At 36.3% G+C, this 9,694-nt stretch overlaps 1 protein-coding gene across 2 annotated transcripts in view; it reads left to right on the top strand.

Annotated features, from left to right (window-relative positions):
- The window catches only part of ACBD6 (acyl-CoA binding domain containing 6), a 209,575-nt gene that overhangs the window by 60,646 nt on the left and 139,235 nt on the right, over positions 1-9,694 (top strand). The gene's annotated exons all lie outside the window — the stretch shown is intronic.

The following is a 9,694-nucleotide window of genomic DNA, read 5'->3' as shown; positions in this document are numbered from 1 at the left end:
TTTTTTTTTTTTTTTTTTTTTTTTACACATGAGATCATTTGGATATATTGTAGAAATATTAACCCTCTGTTTTGCTTAATTAAAATACAGTTCCTTCTTTTCCTGTTTATTTTTGAGACATTATTACAGAAATGCTGGTTTTAATATTTGAATTTTTTGATGTTTTATGATTTCCTTTGGTGTTTAAAATCCAAGAAAAGTTATTTCTGAACAGCTATGATAAATACTGTATTTAGGATAATTTTCTAAAGAAAATTTAAATTTTGATCAGTGTTACATTTCTAGAAAATTAGTCATAATAACCTGAAGGTAATTTTCCATGATAGCCATTTTAAAACAGTGTTAAATAGAGTAAAAGTACTAACACATATAAATGACTTACATATTACACCTTAAAGTGTGCTGGAACCAAGACAATTGACAAAAGCCAAGAAATCAACAAGAGTAATATTTATTCTTAAATTCTGTTGTGGGGTGGTAGAAAGCAATTTCTCATTTTTGGTTTGTTGTTACAAAGTGATGACATTTACTTTGTGGACTATAAGGGAATCTTTGGAGTTCTGTTGACCATATTAATTATGTGTAAAAATTATCTCACATATTTTTGTGGTGTAAAGTGTTTGGTTAAAAAAAAAGCGTTCTTCAGTCTTTTAATCTTTAAAACGTGTTAGCTAGTGTATGTAGTATATGTACAAAAAATATTAGGAAAGGCTGAAATTTGGAGGATTGGATAAAATACTTGTTCATATCATTTCTGTTCTCATTGCTTTTATTTAAAATTATTTTCCAATGCTAATTTAAGCATTTGTGGAACATTTCTAGAGAATTGACATTTTTATAAATGTCTGGGTTTTTTTGTTTGTTTGTTTTGAGACAGAATCTCACTCTGTCACCCAGGCTAGAGTGGCACCCAGGCTGGAGTGCTGGCGGTGATCTCAGCTCACTACAACCTCTCCCTCCCGGGTTCAAGCAATTCTGCTTCAGCCTCCCAAGTAGCTGGGATGACAGACACGCACAACCGTGCCTGGCTAATTTTTGCATTTTTAGTAGAGATGGGGTTTTACCATGTTGGCCAGGCTGGTCTCAAACTCCTAACTTCAGGTAATCCTCCCGCCTCTGCCTCCCATAGTGCTAGGATTACAGGCATGAGACTGCGCCTGGCTAAATGTCTATTTTTTAAAGGTTTTAGGAGATGATTTTTTAAAATACTGCTGTGTGTTTGTAATTTTAAGAGAAACAAGTTAAAAACATACGTTTATGGATTTCCCCTTTCTTGAAAAATTTTATAAATATTACTGTTACTAAGTAGCAACCAACAATATTTTCATGATAAGTTTTCTTTTTGATGGTGTGACAAATGGTAGATGAGATGAAATCAATATTGTTACTTTTCTGTGTTGAAATGAATAGCTATTCATGTTTCAGAACAAAAAATTTAGTATTTCAAAAGGATTGTCAGAAAAGTGTACCTCTTTTAAGGGTTTAGAATGATAGTATTAATCTATCAACTAAGTTGTGCATAATTTATCAGAATAATTTTGCTTCAAAATGTTTATTTTAAAGTTTTCTCTTTGAATAAATGGAGTACTTTATGTAAACATTTAAAAAGTACACTTAAGGCGGGGTGTGGTGGCTCACACCTGTAATCTTAGCACTTAGGAAGGCTGAGGTGGGTAGATCGCTTGAGCCCAAGAGTTCAAGACCAGCCTGGGCAACATGGTAAAACCCCATCTCTACCAAAAATGCAAAACAAAAAAAAAATTATCTGGGCTTGGTGGCGCTTGCCTGTGGTCCCAGCTACTTGGGAGGCTGAGGTGGGAGGGGATCCCTTGAGCCTGGGAGGCAGAAGTTGAATGAGCCAAGATCACCCACTGCACTGCAGCCTAGGTGACAGAATGAGACCCCATCTCAAAAAAAAAAAAAAAAAAAAAGTACACTTAAGACACAGACAAAGTTTTAATTTAGAATATTGTCAGTGTGTAATAATGGTTTCCAAAATAGCTTGGAGAAGTAATATAATTTAATTTAATAGAAAGAACACAGGCTTTGGAATATCAAAGGATCTTAGTGTGAATCCCAATTCTGCCACTTATGTGGCATTGGGTACTTCACTTCTTTTCAGTTTTTGAATCTGTAAAATAAATATTTACTTATATTTCATTAAATCTTTTTTTTTTTCCCTTTTGTAGAGACAGGATCTCACCATGTTGTCCAGGCTGGTTTTGAACTCCTGAGCTCAAGTGATCCTCCTTCCTCAGCCTTTCAAAGTGCTGGAATTAAAGGCATGAACCACTGCGCCTGGCCAAATCTAAGGCAGATATTTATTCGGTTTTTAACATTTTTGAAATCTTCATGAGTCTTAGATAGTGTATTATATTTAATTGGTTATGTTTTTTCTTTCTGAACATTACAGAAAATAATGGTGCTTCTTATAATTGAGGATATCTTAGATTAAATAAAATACAGTGGTAATACCAGCTTTATAGACTCGTTTTGAAGTGGAAATTGGATAATATAAGCACATGGAAGATATTCATTAAGCACTAGCTTTCTTTTTTTCTTATAACGAGGTATGTTAGAGTTTTTACGATTGTTTTGTTTGGGGGATTTGTTGTTGTATTATCAAAAGAATCAGAAGTTTAGAGCTATTAGGTAAAGACCATAGGTCACACACATAGGTCCCCGTATCACAACATCTTGTATCTATATTGCTGAAACACTTTTACTTTGGAGAAATGGCTATGTTTTGGGCAATAATAATTATTGTATTAACTAACACTTACAAAATGGCCACTTTGCACTGGATATTGTTCTATTTATGTATACATATAAATAGGTATGAAATAGGGACTGTTATTCCCATTTTTATAAATGAGGAAACTGAGGCAAAGAAGTTGATTAATTTTCCTAGAGTTCTACAGTTAGACTATATATGAATTAAACAAACCAGTAAAACAAATCCAAAAAAGGTAGCACACAGAAGCAAGAAACCTCTTTGCATAGATTAGCCTAATAATCTTAGGAATAGAAGAAAAAGTTTCACAAGGCTTTAAATCTTGACTCTAAAACTGACTAAAGTGGAGTCTGAATCAAGTGATAAAGATTTAGCCAACAACTTACCCTTTCCCTTTTGAGTGAAGGAGAATTTTAGTTTCTCAACTAATAGAGTCTCAGGCAATATAAGAATTGGCCAATTTTATCCTGTTGGCTGCCAAATTGAACTCTATTTAATTGCTGATGCAACATAAAAGTGACTTAATGGATTTTGAGTAGAGAGAAATGGAATAAACTTCTAAGCCTGTATGAGAGAAATTTCACTGGAGTGGAAATCAAGAGGGTAAAGTAGCCAAAGTTTACCCACTCTGGTAGATGAAGTGTATAGAAAGGAAAACTAACGCATCTTTGGCATCTTTATTCTGGATTCAATCTGATAATGGCAGGTTATTTTTAAAATATTATTTCTGCCTGAGATAATAATCTTTTTGTTTCCCCACAAAACATTGTGACCAGCATTCTAACATGTGTATTTGTGCAGTTGCATTAGAAGGAGGAACTAATCCCAGGAAAGGGGAATGTTTTTAGAATATACCATAATCAAATTTTGGGGTCATTTTTTTTCCTAAAGATTTTAATTAAAAGTACTTTCTTTCTTTTTTGTTTTTTGTTTTTGGTTTTTTGAGAGACGGAATTTCACTCTGTCACCCAGACTGGAGTGCAGTGGCCTAAAAGTACTTTATTTCTTATATTTAAAAATATTCATTATGTCTGTTTATGAGCGAAAAAGTGAAAATAACCTAATACACAATTGTTAGATAATGGTTAAGTAAATTATATTAGATTACCTCATGGAATATTATGCTGGGTTTAAAATTAATGTTTGTAGGACTTATGTTCCTGGGAATGGTGAAGTAATAGGGACGAGATTTACCCCTTTGCCAGAAACACGAAGAAATCCAGACGCTTGGCTAAAATTACTGGATGAGACAGTAATCTTCAGACATTGTATTATAAGTAGTGTAAAGTTCCAAAAGAAGGGAAACTGCCGGGCACGGTGGCTCACGCCTGTAGTCCCAGCACTTTGGAAGGCCAAAGTGGGCAGATCACGAGGTCAGGAGATCAAGACCATCCTGACTAACACGGTGAAACCCCCTCTCTACTAAACACACACACACACACACACACACACACAAAATTAGCCAGACGTGGTGGCAGACGCCTGTTGTCCCGGCTGAGGTGGGAGAATGGCATGAACCCAGAAGGCGGAGCTTTCAGGGAGCCAAGATTGCGCCACTGCACTCCAGCCTGGGCGACAGAGTGAGACTTCATCTAAAAAACAACAAAATAAGCTGTGCCTTACAGGTGCATCCATTTATTTATTACCTGGCAGCATTTTCCAGGCTGCACGGAGGGAGAACCCAAAATGGCCTGGCAGTCTCACGAGTTTGAACTAGAATTTGCAGGACTGAATACCAGAGAGGATGATCCTTTATTGACAGTTCCAGAGATCTGCAGAGGGGTCCCTTTGGCTGAATACTAATCTATGCATGTAGAAGAGGCCAGGGAAAGAAACATAAGAAAGCAGTAGGCCAATTTCTGGAGCTGACATAGGACTGAGAATATTTTGTTTCCTACCAGTCAGGAGTAAAATGAAAATGCAATATGTGGGGCATATTGTAGAGGCCTCAGAAGGGTTTCACTTCAGTAGCTGTGCTAAATTAAATGCTATATCAAAGGCTGCTTTGCCCTTGCCTTAGCACTGCTTAAAATTGAGCCTCAAAAGGATCAGACTGATTCCAAGTAACTTAATGCATGCCAAAACAAAGTCCAACATAATTTAAAGGAACACAACAAAATCCAGCAAGCAAGAATGTAAAATTTATTACAATGCTTTGCTTACAGTAAAGGTCTTTAAAGCTTGCCAAAATGAAAAAAAAAAGTGGGGGCAGGAAAATATGACCCAGGAGAAAAACCTGTCATTAAAAGTAGATGGTGGAAATGATAAAGATGATAAAATAACAGACAAGGACATGAAGACACTTACTTTATAAATATATACTATATATTCAAGACAGTAGAGGAAACCGTGAACATATGTAGAGAGAAATGGAAGATACAAAAATATCCAAATGGAACTTTTAGATATGGAAAAATATAATAATCTGAAGTAAAAAAATATACTGGATATATATATATAAAATAATCTGAAGTAAAAAAATATTCTGGATTAACAGCACATTAGACATTACATAAGATCAGTGAACTTGAAGCTCGAAGATGGAGCAAGTGAAACTAATCAAAATGAAGCACAGAGCATAAAAAGACTGAACAAAAAAAGAACAGAACTTCAATGAGCTGTGGGAAAATATAATGCAATGTAGCATTCATGTAATTGGAGACCCAGAAAAGAGAAAAAATGTGAGAGAAGACAGAAACAAAATTTAGTTAATAATGGCTGAAATTTCAAACAGTTGATAAACTGTAAACCGCAGTTTTTCAATCTTTGCCCCATTGATATTCTGGGCCAGAAAATTCTTCATTATGGAGGGTATCCTGTACAGTGTGGGACATTAAGCAGCGACTCTGGTCTCTATTAACTAGATGTCAATAGCACTGCATAGTGTGACAGCTAAAAAATTGCCCCAGACATGCCAAACATCTGTGGATGCAGATGGAAAAAAAAAAAAAAACTGTCCCCAGTTGAGAGTCACTTCCATAAACCCATAGATCCAAGAAGCTCAATGAACCCCGTGCAGAAGAAATGTAATGAAACCATACAATACATATCAAATTGTTGAAAGCCAGTGAAAAGAGAAAAAAGCAGACAGAAAACATAAAGATAAACAAAGGTAGAACTACAGCAGACTTCTTTTCAGAAGTCTGAAGTCAGTAGGTTGACAACAAAAGGAAAAGATGATCAACCTATAATTCTATACTCAGTTAAGATATAATAGCTTTCAAAAATGAAGGTAAACTTTACTTAACATAATGGGTATTTATGAAAAACCCAGAGGTAGATCAGGAATAAGACAAGGATGTTTGCTTTCACCACTCCTGTTCAACATTGTATACATAAATTCTAGCCAGAGCAATTAGACAAGAAAAATAAAGAAACAGCATCCAAATTGGAAAGGAGGAAATAAAAATGTTATCGGTGACATGATCCTATACAGTATATAGAAAATCCAGAGAATCCACAAACACACTGCTAGAGTTAATATATTAATTCAGCAAAGTTGCAAGATATAAGATCATAAGATCAGCATGCAAAAATCACTGTGTTCTTTAGACCATCAATGGGTACTCTGAAATGGAAACAAACAAAAAAATTCCATTTACAATAGCCCTCAGGAGAAAAAAAAAAACCTGGGAATTTTAACCAAGGATGTGAAAGATTTTATACTGAAAACTATATTGCTGAAAGAAATTAAAGAATACCTAAGTTAATGGAAATTCATCTTGTGCTCATGGATTGGAAGATTTAAATTTATTTAGATGGCAGCACTGTCCAAGTCAATCTGATTTATATGGAATTGCAAAGGGTCCCAAATAGTCAAAAGTATTGAAAAAGAGCAAAACTAGAGGATTCAAATTTTGCAATTTCAAAATTTACTATAAAGCTACAGTAATTAAAACAGTATGGTACTGATATAAGGATAGGCATATGGAAAAGAATTGAGAGTGCAGAAATGAACTCTCAAGTTTAGGGTCAGTTGATTTTCAACAGGACCATTCAGTGGGGGAGAAAATAATCTCTTCAACAAACGATCCTGGAACAACTGGATATCCATATGCAAAAGAATGAAGGTACATTCCTATCTTGATATATATACAAAGATTAACTAAAAATGGATCAATGACCTAACTGAGTTAAAACTCTGAGTCTTGGCCGGGTGCTTTGGCTCATGCCTGTAATCCTAGCACTTTGGGATGCCAAGGTGGGTGGATCATCTGAGGTCAGGAGTTCGAGACTAGCCTGGACAACATGATGAAACTCTATCTCTACTAAAAATGCAAAAATTAGCTGGGCATGGTGGCAGGCACCTGTAATCCCAGCTACTCGGGAGGCTGAGGCAGGAGAATCGCTTGAACCCGGGAGGTGGAGGTTGCAGTGAGCTGAGATTGTGCCACTGTACTCTAGCCTGGGTGATAGAACAGGACTCAGTCTCAAAAAAACAAAAAAAAACAAAACAAAAACCCAACTCTGAGTCTTCGAATAAAACACAGAGGTATGTCTTAATAAACTTGGATTTGGCCATGGATTCTTACATAAGGCAGGAAAAGCTCAAGCAACGAAAGAAAAGATAAGTAAATAGGACTTCATCAATGTTAAAAACTTCTGTGCTTCAAAGGACACTATCGAGAAAGTAAAACAGGAAATTTTTGCAAATCATATATTGGATAAGGGTCTGCTATTCAAAACATGTAAGTAACTCTTACAACTCAACAACAGAAAGAACCCAACTAACAAATTGTCAAAGAACTTAAATAGACATTTCTCAAAAGAGAATGGTGTATAACAACCTGAGTTAGTCTTTTGAGTGGTATTTCATTGTGATTTTGAATTTCAAGTATGGTATTTCAAGCCACAACAAAATACTGCTTCATACCCAGTAGGTTGTCCACAATAAAAAAAGATAATAACAAGTTTTGGCAGGGATGTAGAGACATTGAAACTGTCTTAGATTGCTACTAGGACTGTACAATGGTGCAGCTGCCATGAAAGACAGTTTGGTGATTCCTCAAAAAGTTAAAAATAGAATTACCAGTTTTTTTGGGTATATACAGGAGTGGAATTGCTGGGTAATTTGGTACTCAAATACCTGTATACAGATGATCATAGCAGCAGTATTCACAATAGCCAAAAGTGCAAACAACCCAAATGTCCATTAACTGATGAGTGGATAAGCAAAATTTGGTATTGGAATGTACATAAAATAGACTATTAATCATAAAAAGGAATGAAGAACCAATACATGCTATAATATAGATGAGACTTGAAAACATTAAACCAAGTGAAAGAGGCCAGACATAAAAGATTACATAGTGTATGATTCAATTTATATGAAATATCCAGAATGGTTAAATCCATAGAGACAGAAAGCAGATCGGTGGTTGCCAACGTTTTGGGGGAGAGGGGAATGGGGAGTGACTGCTTAGTGGGTTCAAGGCTTTTTGCGGGGAATGACAAATATGTTGTGGAACTAGATGGAGCTGGTTGCACAATATTGTGAATATATTAAATGTCACTCAGTTGTACATGTTAAACTGGTTAATTTTATGTGAATCTCATGTCAATACAAAAATAAGTAAATGTGAAGTAAAGAGTTTTCAAGGCTGGGTCTGGTGGCTCATGCCTGTAATCCCAACACTTTGGGAGGCTGAGATGGGCAGATCACTTGAGATCAGGAGTTCGAGACCAGGCTGGACAACATGTTGCAACCCCATCTCTACTAAAAATGCAAAAATTAGCCGGGTGTCATGGTGGGCATTTGTAATCCCAGCTGCTCGGAAGGCTGAAGCAGGAGAATCGCTTGAACCCAGGAGACGGAGGTTGTAGTGAGCTAAGATTGTGCCACTACACTCCAGCCTGGGCCACAGAGTGAGACTTCATCTAGAAAATAAAAATAAATAAAAAATAAAACTTTTTCCAAATAAACAAAAGCAGGTAATTCATTGCCAACTGAACTGAACTATAGTAAATTTAAAGGAACTTCACATGAAAGGAAAATTATGTAAGATGGAAATTTGGACCTCCATAAAGGAGTAGAGAGTCCTGGAAGTGCTAAATATGTGGGTAAATTTAAAGGACTTTAAAAAAATTTTAAAATCTCTTTAAAAGATCACTGAACTTCTAATTTTAGCCTCAACATGTGAAGAATCTGCAAGTTTTCACTCCTGTGCTTAACAATTACAGTAATCTGACCAAACTGAAAATCAAAGACTGTTCTAGATCCATCAGAGATTTGAGGTACCAGGTCAAACTGCCATCACCTAAACTAGAGAGACAGGTGAATGCAGAGAATCATAACCAAGATAACAAAAGATGCTTGGGCCATAAACTGGTAAAAACACTTCATTGGTAATGGATGAATTGCTGGAGGCTGAGTGTTTACTAGGGAGTAAAAAACTCCTCCCCAGTATTTTTTTTTTTTTTTTTTTTTGAGATGGAGTCTTGCTGTGTCGCCCAGGCTGGAGTGCAGTGGCGCGATCTCGGCTCACTGCAAGTTCTGCCTCCCGGGTTCACGCCATTCTTCTGCCTCAGCCTCCCGAGTAGCTGGGACTACAGCGCCCACCACTACTCCCAGTTAATATTTTTTTTGGTATTTTTAGTAGAGATGGGGTTTCACCATGTTAGCCAGGATGGTCTCGATCTCCTGACCTCGTGATCCGCCTGTCTCGGCCTCCCAAAGTGCTGGGATTACAGGCTTGAGCCACTGCGCCTGGCCAAGTTTTTTTTAAGTGATGCTAATTACAGCATTTGAAGGGGAGGATCTAACTCCACACAAAATGGAAGACTCTAAAATGTATCCATTAAACTGCTGAAAAACAAATTGAGTGGTGGGAATACAACAGAAGTCCAATTTAGATTCTGAGTGTTGTCACCATGTGATTACAGTCACACACACACTTTCAAGCTTATAGCTGAAGCTCCTGGAAGCTATTTCATACTCTGGTGCAAGGGCAAAAAAACAAC

Source organism: Mandrillus leucophaeus, unplaced genomic scaffold (genome assembly GCF_000951045.1).
Source record: "Mandrillus leucophaeus isolate KB7577 unplaced genomic scaffold, Mleu.le_1.0 Scaffold691, whole genome shotgun sequence".
In the NCBI taxonomy this organism is placed as follows: domain Eukaryota; kingdom Metazoa; phylum Chordata; class Mammalia; order Primates; family Cercopithecidae; genus Mandrillus; species Mandrillus leucophaeus.
Note: the sequence above shows the minus strand (reverse complement) of the source record. Positions and strands in the feature narration are given on the sequence as shown.